The sequence below is a fragment of the Vulpes vulpes genome, unplaced genomic scaffold, assembly GCF_048418805.1.
Source record: "Vulpes vulpes isolate BD-2025 unplaced genomic scaffold, VulVul3 u000000787, whole genome shotgun sequence".
In the NCBI taxonomy this organism is placed as follows: Eukaryota; Metazoa; Chordata; class Mammalia; order Carnivora; family Canidae; genus Vulpes; species Vulpes vulpes.
Window position 1 is genome coordinate 1 of NW_027325846.1, and position 15,061 is coordinate 15,061.

The 15,061-nt window shown below is 51.8% G+C and overlaps 1 protein-coding gene across 1 annotated transcript in view; it reads left to right on the forward strand.

Annotated features, from left to right (window-relative positions):
• Window positions 1–483: 483 nt before the first annotated feature.
• Window positions 484–15,061, forward strand: part of LOC140597582 (AP-1 complex subunit beta-1-like) — a 52,321-nt gene continuing 37,743 nt past the window's right edge. Inside the window, exon 1 of the mRNA XM_072746431.1 lies at window positions 484–613. The gene's annotated coding sequence lies outside the window, so the exon portion shown is untranslated. The remainder of the gene's footprint in view (window positions 614–15,061) is intronic.

Below are 15,061 nucleotides of genomic sequence, written 5' to 3' on the forward strand. Positions count from 1 at the left end.
TTTGCCTATTATCACAAATATTGTCATTTACTGGGTGCTTACAAGGTGCCAACCCCTTTACATGCATTTTTCCCACAGTTGGCAACTCACAATATACACAGGGAAGGCAGGTACAATTATCCCCATATACAGATGAACAAACTGATGCACGGTAGGAACTGCAAATTTATCAAGGTGTCTTCTAGTTCCTTTCATAAGTGTATCCAGTTTCCACTGAAGCCGGACCAAACCTGTCACCAAACCCATTTTCCGGGGCAGGAAACCAAGGCCCCAGGACTACGGAGCCGATTCTCGCGCCTCCAGATTGCTTCGCCGGCGATCCGACTTGAACGAATCGCGCTGGCAACAGCGCTCCCTACAGGCGGCGGCGGCGGCGGCCACGCCCGCGTCGCGGTCAGCCCCGCCCCTCGGCGCCGGAAACGCCCGAACGCTCCCACGGCCGCCGGAGATTCCCGAGCGCTCCTCCAGAGGTCCGGGCTGGGAGAAGCCGGCGCACGGCGTTCAGCCCGGACCCGACTTCCCCGCCGCCCTGTCGCCGCGGCATCGGGTCAGAGGCATCCCCGGGGACCGCGGGAAGGTGGAGGCGGCCCTCGCTGCCGTCGTCTCCTTCGTCGTGAGTAACGCCGCGCCAGAGGCCGCGGGGCACCCGGGAGGGGCCAGACGCCCACCCTGGAGCGGAGGAGGCGGGGCTCTGGGAGGGGCTCCTGCGGCAGTGGCTCTTCCCTGGGAGACAGTGCCCCGAGCGAGCGAGGACGCCGTCCGTGCAGCAAGCCCCGGGCTTGGGTGCGTGCGCCTGTGAGCAGCACCCTCCCCCTCCTTAGGCCTCAGTTTCTGCACCTGTAAAATGGGGGCTCGCGACACTTCCATCACCGCAAAAAAAATCGGGATTTCGTCCAGCATTTTCAGAATTCCCGCCCCCAGGCAGGAGCTGAGAAATCAGAGCTGGGTCAGGTTCTCCCGTGTGGACGTGCAGAGCTCTGGGATCTCCTTCTCTTGCAGCATTAGAACTCCTGAGCCTGGAGAGCCCTAGAGGATGGGGACTAGCCCCTTCCTGACGGACCAGGCCTTCTGCAATCTAGGATGTGACAGACAGGAGACATAGCCACACAAGTAACAGTGCCAGCTCAGATTTATTGAGCACTTACTGTGTACCTGGCTTTACATGAGCCTATCACATGTGTTATTTCCACCTCACTGCAACGATACCTGGTAGGTACTGTTCTGGCCATCCCCAGTTGACTGAGGAGGTGTTTGAGGCCCAGAATCACAGAATAATAACCAGTCGAAGATTTCCCAGCTAACAAGTGGCTGAAGCAGCAGTCCACAGCCTTCCCCATTATACTGTTCTGAGAAATGTTTGACCTGGAAAGCAAAATGGCAGGGAAAATGACAAGGGCCTACCAATGTTAATAATACATACCATGAATTGAGTACTAAATATGTGTTGGGTGCTGGACTAAGGGCCAACATCCTTTTTACTGCTGACAGTGACTGTACACTTCTAGGTTTTGTTATTTCTCCTTCACAGAGAAGGCTCAGAGAGGTCACCTCTATGTCTCAGGTCACACTGCTGCCAAAAAACTGGATTCATCAGTGGTGCACTCTGCCTGCCTATTTATCCCTCTTAGGAAGACCCCACTCTTTAACAAAAAAAAAAAAAAAGGAAGACCCCACTCTTCTCTGAGCTTCCCCTTCTGTAAAAGGGGAGGCTTGGGCCAAAAAATGAACATTGTTTCCTGAGCTCACATTCTTTGATTTTTAGGTAGCATTGACATGACATCTGGAGTCCTGGCTGTGTTCCCAATTATCCGTGACTTGGGAATGCCTTGGCCAAGTCCCCTGCATCTCTGAGCCTCGATATCCCCCCTCACAAAATGTATATACAAAATGATCCTCATTGTGATGGCACCTTCTGGCTTTAATATTTTATGACTGCAGATGAAGAGACAAGTTGAGATTCTGCAAACCTTGCATCCCCAGAGAATTTCTAATGAATGTGAATCTGCTACCTCACTCAGAGCATCCCTGGTGGTAGGCTTCCAAGGAAAGGTACTCTCCATGGGTGAAGGGGAGCAGCAGCCTCCAGATGCTCAGCAGTAACTGCTGGGGGAGGCTTACTCCTGCAATGGTTCAGAGCCCACCGCTCAGGTCAGACCAACCCAAGGCTGAGTGCCAGCACCCCCACTTCCCAGCAGGGTACCTGGAGCAAGTGACTTCTCCTTTCTGTGCCTCAGTATCTACATCTGTAAAATGGGGGTGCTGATAATACCAGCTTCATTTAAGATTTGGTGGAAAACATGCAAAAAACCTAACACTATTTCTGGTCTAGAAACCCCTCAATAAACATAACTGGTATTGATATTGTGTCTGCGGTGCCATCCTGGGAACTAGGAGAGTTCCTGAGCTTTGGACCCTGCCACCCTTAGCCCTTGGGACCACGGTGGTGTTGGGAGTGAGGGAGAAGCAGGGCCCTGCTGAGTCATCAGGGAACCCACGTAAGAGGACAGGCCACCCCCACCCCTGAGGCTGCTGGTGTAGGCTGCCAGGCCTGATGGTGGCTGAAGTAGCATTAACGGGCATTCCTGCACATCGCTGGCTGGACGCAGCCCCTGGGGTGGGGCAGAGGCCATCTGAGGACAGAAAAGGCACAGGAATTGTGTCAAGAGTGCTGCATTGGGTGCCAGGGGCTGCAGCTAGGTGGAGGCTCGTGGTTCAAGATGAGACAGCTGAAGTGCTTGCTGTGTTCCAGGCTTTTATGAAGTGCATTCACATCTGTTGTGTCCCCAGGATAGGACTGTGTGACACAGGATGGGATTTTCCATCTGCAGTGCAGAGACTCTACTCCTGGGTGCCTGTGGGTGAGCTGCAGGGAGGGGGTCAGAAGTCCTCAAAACTGTGTGCAGGATTGTATGAGTGATTCTCTAAGAGGTGCAAGACCCCAGAATGTCAGGAGTTCTAGACTGAGGAGTCAGAAGAACTGGTATAAGACACTCTGATGCTAGAAAATGGCATTGTGTGACTGGGCTGGTGGCTGAACCGGCCACCCCCACCCCTCAAACCCCCTCCCTTCCTTCCCTTCTTTCATTATCCAGTCAACAAAAATTGCTTTTTTTTTTTTTTTTAAGATTTTATTTATTCATGAGTGACACAGAGAGAGGCAGAGACATAGGCAAGGAAGAAGCAGGCTCCCTGCAGGAGCCTGATGTAGGACTCGATCCAGGACCCCGGGATCACACCCTGAGTCTAAGTCAGATGCTCAACCGCTAAGCCACCCAGGTGTCCCTCAACAAACATTTCTTGAGACCTGTCCCAGGCCTGGGCCTGCACTGGGGACACAGCCACAGAGATGGGAGTCCCAGCTCCTCTTACCATGAACAAATAAGGAGCCAGTTTTATAAGGGCTGATAGAAAGGCAAGTCCAGGGCCTGTGGGAGTTACAGATTGGGGCTCCCGACCCAGCATGCATTGGGGGAAAAGTTAGGGAGTCAGCAGGTGAGTCCTGTTTCAGTGTCTGTAGCCTTGGGCAGATCGCTAGCCTTTCTGAGCCTCAGTTTCCCTCTCTTTCCCATGGGCTGCATGGTGCCACTTTCAGGATGGGGTAAGGATGGAGGAGATAAAGGATTCCCCTTTGGAATAGGCCAGGGGGAAGAGAATTGGTGTGGGAGTCAGGGATCTGGCCCCAGTCCCCTCTCTGCCTCCTCTCACTGGGTGACCCCAGACACCTTCCCAGGGCCTGTTTCCTACCCACACACGGAGCCTGGCTGCCCAGTTTTCCATGGGCAAATGCACAGGGGCAGTAGAAGCTCCAAGAAAGGTGAGCAATCAGGGAGAGCTTCTCAAAGGAGGTGGCATAGCCAGGGCCTGAAAGATGGAGAGCAGGCATCATGAGAGAACGGAGAGGGATTGCTGCAGAACCCTTGGGTGTGATGGAGGAACAGGGGTGAGGCCCTGGGCAGGTAGAAGGGAGGGGAGGAGTGGGGTAGCCCCTGAGACCTAGCACTCACTAACTGGTGGAGTTAATGACGAAGAGCCGGTCTCTGGGTCAGGTGGGCCTGGGTTTCAAACCTACCCATCATTGCTTTATTAAAGGCCCTGGGGGTGGGGGTGGGGGTGGCTGGGTGGCTCAGTCTGCTAAGTCTGGCCTTTGGCTCAGGTCATGATCTCAGGGTCCTGAGATGGAGCCCTGCGTCAGGTTTCCTACTCAGCACTTACCCACGCTCTCTCTCTCTCGAATGAATGAATCAATCAATCAATGAAAGCTCTCTGTAAGATTTTCTTCCTAAGTCTCAGTTACTGCTGTCTGGGAAATGGGGGTAAAGTAACAACCCATTCAAAAGGTTGTTGGATACTATATGATGCCAGTTGTAGGAAATATCCAGAACAGGCAAATATACGGAGAAGAAAGTGGGTTCGTGGTTGCCTTAGAGCTGAAGGGATGAGAGGAACGAGGCATGGTAGGTAAGGAGCATGGGGTTTCTTTTTTGTGGGGATGAAAATGTCCTAAAATTGACTAGTGGTGGCTGCACAGCTCTGAATATACTGGAAGACATTGTACACTTCAAGTGGTTGCATTGTATGGATGGTATGCGAATTATGTCTCAGTAGACTGTCCCCAAAAAACAGAAGATTGTTGGGAGGATCTGGAGCCGCTACATGGCAGCACATTGTTAAGTGCTGCCTGAATGTTTGCCCTCACTGGCATTGTTAATTCCATCCAGCACCAAGTCCAGCCCTCCCTCAGAGAGAGTTGACAGGCTCCTGGAGGAGGGGAAGGACCCTGGCCCACCCCTGGCTGGCTGGGGGCCCCAAGCAAGGTGTGTCACCTCTCTGAGCCTCAGTTTTCTCATCTGTGAAAGGGGGGTGATTTTCCAGGCCTTGGCCTCCTCTTGAGACACTGTGAAGCTCAGGTTAGACTCTGGGTTTTGCTGGATATGGATGCAAGGTTGGATGCATCTCCACTTATAGGGAGAAGGGCAGGGAGGTTGGATGTTCCTTCTCTGCCCAGGGTGGGGCTGGCTCGGCGCATCCTCTGATCTTGAGTACTGAGCGCAGATTGCATTTCAGGCACCCGGCGAAGCTGGAGGGAGTTGTCTTGCTGTCAATTGTGAACTAGGGAAAAATAGTGTCCTCCAGGAGGGGCTGAACTGAGGCTCGCAGTGACTGGTCCAGTACCTATACTTCATACATGGGAACCGGTACTGTTTCTATTGTTTTCATTAATTTCACAATCATCCAAAGCCTGTTGTCACTCCCTCTCAGCTACCTTGTCACAGAGTGAATTGTGTCAGGGCTCCATCTCCCCATCCCCTTCCCAGACCATCAGCTTCTCCCAGGGCAGAGCCTGGATGCCCCTTCCTGGCACTGCCCTTCTCAGACCCAGCCCTGGGGCCTGAAGAAGCTTCTCCTCTGTGCAGCCCCAAGCCCTCTTCTCGCCCCCTTTCTCTGGGCCTGCAGGTCTGGCTGAGCAGGGAACTGAAGGCTGGCTCCCGCCCTCTCCTTCAGCCCAGCCCTCTCCTTCAGCCCAGCCGCTGGGGAAGGTCACCAGGCCACCCCCCAGCGGGCTTTTCTGGGCATTCTGCTCTCACTGCGGCTGGAGCTGGAGCTAGAACAGGCTGAGTCCGACTCAGCATCTCCTCCCACATGTCTCCCTCTGCAGGGCGGGGAGCCAGGCTGGGGACTCAGCCAGGGCCGCAGCTGTGACCGCAGCATCCCTGTTGCTGTGGGGGCAGAGGGGTGTGCGTTCGCCTGATGGGTGCTAATCCCCGCTCTAGACCCCCACTGCCTGCCCTGCAGCTCCCTTAGAGCTCTCTCCACACAAATTGCCTGCCAGCCACTCCTTCTTCCCCCTTTTTTCCTGGTTCCCATTTGCAGGCAGCATGGTTGTCTCAGGCCCCAGCTTGCTGGGCTTCCTTGGGCACCTGTGGTACCGGGGCGTGTTGTGCATTGAGAGGAAGAATAAGGTCCCACTACACCCCTGCCACGAATGGGCTGAGCAGCCCAGAGTGCCTTATGGAATCTCCCTGGGTCTCAGTTCCCCCATTTGTATGGTGTCGATGATCTTGAAGGTATCAGCACTGACATCCATCCTTCTGGTTTCTCTTTATCTCCCCCTGACCTTGACTCTTTCACCTTGGAGCTGGATCTCCTGTGTGTCTGAGCAGGGGCCTCAGCAACCAGTCCAGGCAAACAGGAGAGAGCTAAGATAGAATGGGTGATGGCGCAGTGGAGAAGCCCAGCTCTGGAGCCTGCGACCTTGGGCAGGACACCCCTTCCCCCGCAGGCCAGGCCTTACCTCCCTGCCCCTCAGTCTCTTCATCCATAAAATCGGGAGTGTCAGTTATTGGAGGGGGACCCCTGTGTCAGACACAGCACTAGCAGGTGCCTATCAACAGGGGCCTCCTTCCCCTGCGAGGTCCAGCCTAGCCTCCCAAGCCAAGCCTGGGGCTGTCAAGTCGAGGTCCCTGCAGACAGTGTCAGGGTGGGGGATGAACTAGCGATGGACATTTTGTGGCCAAGATGGTTCCTGGGGTCAGGCAGGAAGGTGGGGGCATTACTGCCTCCGGGCCATGTGTGTGATCCCAGCTCAGTGGTGAACAGAAGGTAGGGAGGCCAGAGCAGGCTCCTCGAGGTCGGCAGGTGGGGGCACAGAGCTGTCCAAGAGCTTGGCGCCCTGTTTGCTCACTTGTTCACACTCAGCACACATTTGGTCAGCATCACCTCCCTAAGGGCCATGGCGCACCTGGGCCTGTGAGGACAGAACAGAACCAGGCTGTGTGCCAGCCCCTGTTCTAAGCACCTTATGTGGATTAACTTACTTTTATCCTCACAACACCAGAGTGGGATAAGCACTGTTCTCATTTGCCACAGAGAGGTTAAGTAACTTGCCTAAGTTACACAGCAGATAGGTGGTCAGCCTGATGTCTGAAACCAGGCAGTCCTCTAAGGTCCGTGACAAAAGGTCAGTCTCCTCACTCCTCTTCCCACTGCCCTCACTGGGGCTGACTTCACTTCTTGCTTGTTCTAGAACAACCAGCCCACTGGATCTCAGCCCTCTAGCCCTTGTTGTTACTGCTGCCCTTGCCTGCAGCGTATTTTCTGATCCTCTTTCTCCTCTGACTGACCAGCCCATAGTCATCTCTCAGTACTCAGCTGTGGCACCACCTCTTCCAGGAAGGCTTCCATGATGCCCTTTTCAACTCCTGGCTGGCTTAGGCTCCTCTGCTGTCTTAGCTCCCCTATCTACCACTTCTTTCTCTTGTTGCAAGTGTCTGTTAACTTAGCTGCCTCCCAGCAGATTGTGAGCTCCTTGCCCTCACCTTGGCACCTGCCGTGACTGCCACCATATGTGATACAGAGATCACTGGGAAATGTTGAATGACTTAAGTTTTTTTTAAAAAAAAAAAAAAAAGATTGGGATCCCTGGGTGGCGCAGCGGTTTGGCACCTGCCTTTGGCCCAGGGCACGATCCTGGAGACCCGGGATCGAATCCCACATCAGGCTCCCAGTGCATGGAGCCTGCTTCTCCCTCTGCCTGTGTCTCTGCCTCTCTCTCTCTCTCTCTGTGACTATCATAAATAAAAATTAAAAAAAAATTTAAAAAAAAATAAATAAAAAAGATTTTATTTATTCATTCATGAGAGACACAAGAGAGAGGCAGAGACACAGGCAGAGGGAGAAGCAGGCTCCCTCTGTGGAGCCCAGTGTGGGACTCGATCCCAGGACACCGGGATCATTACCTGAGCTAAAGGCAGACGCTCAACCACTGAGCCACCCCTGACTAAGTCTTAATTGTTAATAATCTTGTGAATAGTGGACAAGTTCTAGTGTCTCTGTCTCACAGAGGAAGAAACTGAGGCATAGACAGAGAGATGACTTGATCTATGAAAATCACAGACCTAGTAGTAACAGAGCTGGCATTTGCTGGAATGGCCTCAGTCTTCAGGAAGAGATCTTGGAAGGTGTCAGAGGACTGTGATAGTAGCCCTTACTTGGGGTCTGACAGACAATTGTCAATAATAAAAATTAAAATAAATAATAAAAATAATAATAGTGGGATCCCTGGGTGGCACAGCGGTTTGGCGCCTGCCTTTGGCCCAGGGCGCGATCCTGGAGACCCGGGATCGAATCCCACATCGGGCTCCCTGCATGGAGCCTGCTCCTCCCTCTGCCTGTGTCTCTGCCTCTCTCTCTCTCTCTCTGTGTGTGTGACTATCATAAATAAATAAAAATTAAAAAAATAATAATAATAGTATTAATAATCAAATAGCTATCCCATTTCAAGAGCTTTTCCTCAGGCCCCATGCTTAAGCACGCTGTGTGAATACTTTCATTTACACTTTACTCTTTCTCTATGAAGTGCTATGATTAACCCTATTTTGTAGCTGGGGAAATAGAAGCTCAGAGAGGTTAAGTGACTTGCTCAAGGTTACACAGCAATGATTTACCAAACCAGAGTTTAAACTTTTCAAATGATTTTTTAATGGTTAAAAGTCCAAAGGGCCAAAGGGTAGACAAAGCAGTCTCCTTTCCTCTCATCTGTCGCCAGCCACCCAGCTCCTCCCCTGGAGGTAATCTCAAGTGTCCTTCTGAGCAGGTTTGTGTGTTCACAGACAAATCTGGGCTTGTGTTATTGAGAGCCATGTTTAAACCCATACCTCTGAGGTGCCCCATTACCCACTGAAGCTCAGGGCTTGACACAGAGTGCTCACCATGCTCTGGCAGAGATATGGGGCCACCAAAAGCCTTTGTCCTCTGCCCCAGGCCCCTCTCCCTATTGCCATTGTGCCTCTTCAGCAGACTGCCTGCCTGGCTATACTCTGCAGCAGAGCCTGGGCTCTCATCCAGGGCCCTGCCCAGCGATGGGGGAAGGGCTGCAGCAGGCTCTGGGGGACCTCTTCAGCCCAGTCTGATACCCATTTTATTATCCCTCATGGAGGCAGCCCAGCGTGGAGGAACAGCCCAGGCAAAGGCAAGGAGGCCAGAGTGAACACAGGGGCTACACAGGTCCCTTGGTCTTTGTGCACAAGGAGACTTGGGTCTGAGTCCCGGTTCCACCCCTTACTGCTGTGGAACCAGAAGGGCCTCCTTCAGGAGCCTCTGTTTTCTCAGGATACCGGAGGATTAAGGGACAAAGGACCTGAAGCTGTAGTAGCCCCCCGCCCCCTGCCATCCCCAGAGGTTGGTCGTTGGCTTGTTTTAATTATGAAGACCTCTGCTCTGAGCTTTTCCAAACTTCCATCTGACTCCTGGAAAGCAGAGATGCAAGACCCTCAGCTCTTCCTTCCCACATGCAGAAGGAACTGAATGCTAATAAACATAAGGTTGTATCGTTGTTGTTGGCATTATTATTACTCCTACCTGGTATATAGACCCCCAAAGCTCCTCACCCCTACCCCAATCCCCAGGTGACACTCTAAGGGGAGCCCTGTGGCAGGAGTTCACTTTGGGGGGGGGGAGGGGCAGAACAGCGGGAGGTGTATGCGCAGGTTTGAAGATTGGGGGAAGGGGGCAAACAGGGAGCTGGCTGGAGTTCAGGACAGAGCACAGGGCTGGGAATCCGGTGTCTGGGTCAGTAGCCATGCCTGGCTGAGCTCCAGTTTCCTCTGTGGAATGGGGGTCATCTGTCCTCTCCCATTAACATTGTGGGATTCGCGATGCTCAGGCAAGGGACACGAGAGAATATTTGCACCTGTAAAGCAAAGATCACAGTCATGTTGCACAGCTGCTAATTGTACACTTAGAAATGGTAAATTTTATGTTATATATATTTTACTATGATAAAAAATATGTGCAGAAAAAAAGAGGATTTGGGGGGGTGCCTTAGTGGTTCAGTCAGTTAAATGTCAGCCTTTGGTTTAGGTCATGATCTCTGGGTCCTGGGATCAAGCCACACATTGGGCTCCCTGCTCAGCGGGGAGTCTATTTCTCCCCCTCCTTCTGTAGCTCCCCCTACTTGTGCTCTTTCTTTTTCCCTCTCTCTCTCTCTCTGACAAATAAATAAATATTAAAAAGGAAAAAGCGTATTTGAATTAACTGCCATATCAGAATAACAGAGCCCACTTTAGAGGAGTTAATATGGACAATTTTTAAGATTTTATTTATTTATTCATGGAAGACACAGAGAAAGAGAGAGAGGCAGACACAGGCAGAGGGAGAAGCAGGCTCCACGCAGGGAGCCCGATGCGGGACTCGATCCCAGGACTCCAGGATCACGCCCTGAGCCTAAGGCAGGCACTAAACCGCTGAGCCACCCAGGGATCCCAATATGGACAATTTTGAAAGGCCAGACAGGAAGGTGGTTACCCAAAGTTGTGAGCGGGACCCAGGGAGGATGGGCTGGTTAGAAAGCACTGAAGCTTTGGAGGAGACCCTGGCATGCGCAGAGAAATGAGCAATAGCCCGGCCTCTTCCCACCTGCCAGTCTTTCTTCAGCGCCTCCCATTGGCTGACTCTAACTAGAGTCAGTTGGCAGAGGAGCCTGGGAAATGTAGTTCACAGGATTGAATACTTGGGATGCCAAGCGAAGCAGAGGAAGGGCAGGGAACGAGTCTGAGATCACAGAGCAAATGACTGTACAGTTGTCAACATTTAAAAGCTGGGTAATTCGACATAAAAATCTGGATTCACAGCTTTTCGCGAAACACCCTTGGGCCCCTGACCTTGCAATGACCCCGAAGACTGGGAAAGGAAAGGAAGACAGGGCGGGGGCAGTGAGGCCCACCTCTGCCTAATTGTGCTGGGGCACTGGCCTTGGGCACGCATGCAGAGGAGTCCTGAGAAGCCTACAAGGTCTCCAGTGGTTTTTTTTTTTTTTTTTTTTTTTTTTTTTATGATAGTCACAGAGAGAGAGAGAGAGGCAGAGTCACAGGCAGAGGGAGAAGCAGGCTCCATGCACTGGGAGCCCAACGTGGGATTCGATCCCGGGTCTCCAGGATCGTGCCCTGGGCCAAAGGCAGGCGCCAAACCACTGCGCCACCCAGGGATCCGGTCTCCAGTGTTCTGACTGGCACTTGGTGAGGCATGAGGAGACCCCAGGTACTCTGGAGCAAGGACACAGAGGAAGCCATGAGGACCCTGAGTGAGATGGACAGGGCAGGCAGGACCTGGGGAGCTGGAGGGGCTGGATTGGCCTCTAGAAAGAGCACGCTGGGTCTCCAGGACAATGGGAACCTTCCTGTCCTAGCTCTTGGAGACTCTCTGGTCCTGCAAAGGTTTTGTTTGTTTGCTTTTTATTTTTCTTTCTAAGGCTGTCAAACCCTGTGTTCAGACCAAATCTTCCAGGAAAGCCCAGTGTGTAAACTCTTGGCAGAACTATCCTGGAGGAAGTGGCTGGATGGCCTGAAGTTTGCCTCTGAAGATCCCTGAGGGGCTGTTCGGGAAGGTTCTCAGACCTGTCCAAGGTCACATGTGACATTGAGTAGAGCTGTGCTTATGCCACAGGCCTCTTGGCTCCTGGGAAGCTGAGAGCACTGGCTCTGGAGTCTGTTGGACTGGGGGCAAATCCTGGCAGTAGCTCAGTGACCTGGGCCAAGGCCCCTCACCCCTTTTAGGAGGGGATCCAGTACATCCCTCACTGGGTGTGGGGAGGACTAGAGGGGTTTATGCTTGTGGGGCCCCACCCAGTGCCTGGGAGTGGAGTTGTTTGTCATGGTTACCAAGGAGATAGTCCCATGCCTATAACAATGACCCAGGCTGCCCTCTGAACCCCAAGATGGGGAAAACTTCCCAGATTCCCTCTTCTCCTCTTCCTGCTCCCTCCCAGGCCACACAGACAGCAAGAATTTGTCCTCTGCAGAGATGTGCAGGGAGAAAGTCTCCTTTTTTTGATGAAACAGCGATGAGGTGATGTCTGGGTTTTTTATATCCTCATTGCTGAACTGGTGCCAGACATAAGAGTCCAGGCCAGATTCCATTAGCCACATTTGTCCTGTGGGCTCCTGGTCCTGAGGAGAACTTCCAGGGGTCCAGTGTGAGACCCAACAGCTGGGAAGACGATGGCCAGGGCCAATAAAAGCGTTTGTAAGATGTGACACCTCCACTGGAGACCCAGGCAGGGTCTTAAGAGTCTGCCTCACTAAAGAATCTTTCCATTTAAAAAAAAAAAAAGACATTGTTATAATTTTTCTTCTTGCCAATGTAAGAAATCCTCTGAGGTGTAGAAGTTACTACTAACCCCATTTTTGAGAATAAAGCGAGGCCTAGATAGGTTAATTACCTTGCTCAGAGGAACCCAGTAGTTATATGTCAAGTCATGGTCTTAATCCTGTTGATCTATTGTCACTCAGACTTCAAAAACCTGAATCCTTATTATTATTCTGCTCAACAGAAGGATCAATGGTCTGGAGAATTTGAAATTGTTGGCAATAATCTTATAGGATTATGTTTTAGATGGGGAAGGAAATCCCTCAAAGTAGCATGCACTTGTTAAAAAAAAATTCAGTTACAAAAATGTCTGAAGTAGACAGTGAAAACCTCTGTAACCCTACTCTCCAGAGATAAGCTCTGGAACCATTTAGGATATATACTCTTCTAGACCCTTTTATGCATTTACAAGTAAATGTTAATGTTTATGGCTTTTTTTAATTTATTTTTTTAAGATTTTGTTTATTTATTCACGAGAGACATAGAGAGAGGCAGAGGGAAAAGCAGACATAGGCAGAGGGAAAAGCAGGCTCCTCCCAGGGAGCCCAATACAGGACTCGACCCTAGGAGCCTGAGATCATGCCCTAAGCCAAAGGTAGACACTCAACCACTGAGCCACCCAGGAGTCTCAAAAAGATTTTTTTTTTTTTTTTAGATTTTACTAAAGATTTTGTTTTTAAGTAATGTTTACACCTAACATGGGACTCACAACCCCGAGATCAGGAGTTGTACGCTCACTGACTGAACCAGCTGGGCACCCCTGATATTTATGTTTAAAGATTATACATTCTGTTTTGAAGCTTACTTTATGCAAATAACAGCAGCTCTTGAAATGCAAAGGTTCCCAAGGGGGCAAATTTGTGGCAGATCTGGTGGAGAAAGCCTTTGGCAAAGTTTTGTGCAAAATTGTATGTTGTGTTTGTGAACACTGTTGAGGGATAGTGATTATGAGTGTCATTAGAATTTTCAAAAAGACTCAGACCCAAGCCCCTTGTTCTCCCAATGGAGAAAGTGAGGCTGAGAGGGGAAGGGTAGGTGAGTGGGGAGCCCAGCCCCTTGGATGGCCTTCAATGGGGACAACGAGGACGCTGCAGTGTGTGGTCCTGGGCATCCTGCCCTGGCCCCGAGAGGAACTGCACCCTGCATGCAGAGCTAGAGGAGGGTGAGCGAGTCAGCCTTGCCTGAGACTCCTGCAGTCCCTGCCAGGAGAAGATTTACAGCCACCAGGAGCTTGAGGTTACAGAGAAAGAGCCTGGTGCAGCGCTTGGGGAGGATGCTGCCTGCAGTGCCTGCAGTGGGCCAGCTTCTGGTCAAGCCTGGCTCCTCCAGACTCTGGAAAGTCCTCCAGAGAGCAGCCCTGGAGCATGGGGATGGACAAGGGGTAGGATTGGAGGGCACCGCTAGGATCAGACGCACCTGACTCCTATCCAGCTGATGTTGGGACCCCAACCCTGGAGACAATGGATGCTGAACACAGCGCCTGGCCAGATTCTTGTTACTATTCTAGTAAACAAGAAGTTACTAGAAGGAGAAGGGGCAAAGGACAGAGTGACCAGCACAGATAGAATGACATGAGGAATTTGTTAGGAGGTCCAGATGGCTGGAGTTCAGAGTCTAAGGGTGAGGGAGGAGAAGGGAGAGACTAGGAGCATCGTGGCATCGTGTGTTAGAGGGAGTTGGACCAGGGAAGTTCCTGAGAAGGGCTCAGGCAGGGGCTGACCATGTATCAGATGCAATATCTGGAGGCTCCTCTGGAGGCTGGATTGGGGGAAGCTAGGAATGGGAGGATGGTGAGGAGGCAACTGCCATTAGCCACGTGCCACACTAGGGGGAGTGTAAACAGGGCTGGACCACTGAGCCAGCCAAAGGGGCTCACACCTTTGCTGCCCTAGGTCCTGCCCCTACTGGACCAACAGAAACTCCTCACCATGGTTTCATGCCAGCATCCTTGCGACCAGCCGAGCATCACCCCTGCACCTCCAAGCCCACCTCTAGCTCCGAGATAGTTCAGGAAGGTGGGCATTCATAGGGTGGGTAATCATAACGGTACCAGGCTTTTCTCCATGGTATCTCCACATTGGCTCCAGGAGGTAGGGACTATTACTCTCCCTGGTTTACAGAAGAGGAACAGGCTTAAGATGTTTGAGAAGTGGGACCCCTGGGTGGCTCAGTGGTTGAGTGTCTGCCTTTGGCTCAGGGCCTGATCCCAGGGTCCTGGGATTGAGTCCCACATCCGGCTCCCTGCATGGAGCCTGCTTCTCCCTCTGCCTGTCATGAATAAATAAATAAAATCTTAAAAAAAAAAAAAAAAAAGATGGTTGAGAACTTTGTCCAAAGTCCCAGAGCTGCAGACTGGTGGCAGACAGAGCCAGGACCCAGATCGAGGGTTCCTAGTGCCATTGAGAGCTCCTGGGTCCCCCAAATCCAAAGACCAAACTTGGCCCTGCATCGTTCATTCTTTCACTTGATTTGTTCGCTCGTTCATTCATTCATTCATTCATTCACATTCTCATGAGCCCCACTGTGTGCCTGGCTCTGTCAGGCACTGAGGGGCAGCAGTCCCTCCACTCCCAGGGTACTACCCTGTGTGCATAGAACAACAGCTTTAGTAGAAACCAGATGGTAGGACCCAGGAGACCAGGAACACTGCCAGCTCCATCCCTTGATGGCAGGTACCAATAATGTCCTCTTCAAGAACAGCATCTGTTTAGTACTTAGGCAAGTGATCTAGTCGGGGGCAAGGGAATCAGCCAGCTTGGGGGTTACTAGGTAAAGGGATCAGGCAGGAAGCCAACTGGGGGTGGGGGTGGGGGACAGTGAAGCGATGTCTTCCAAAGGGCAGCCTATGGGAGGTTATGAGGTATTCCATTATCTAATGAGTGAGATTTGCAGGAGAGACTCAGAGTTTGGTGAGGAGCAA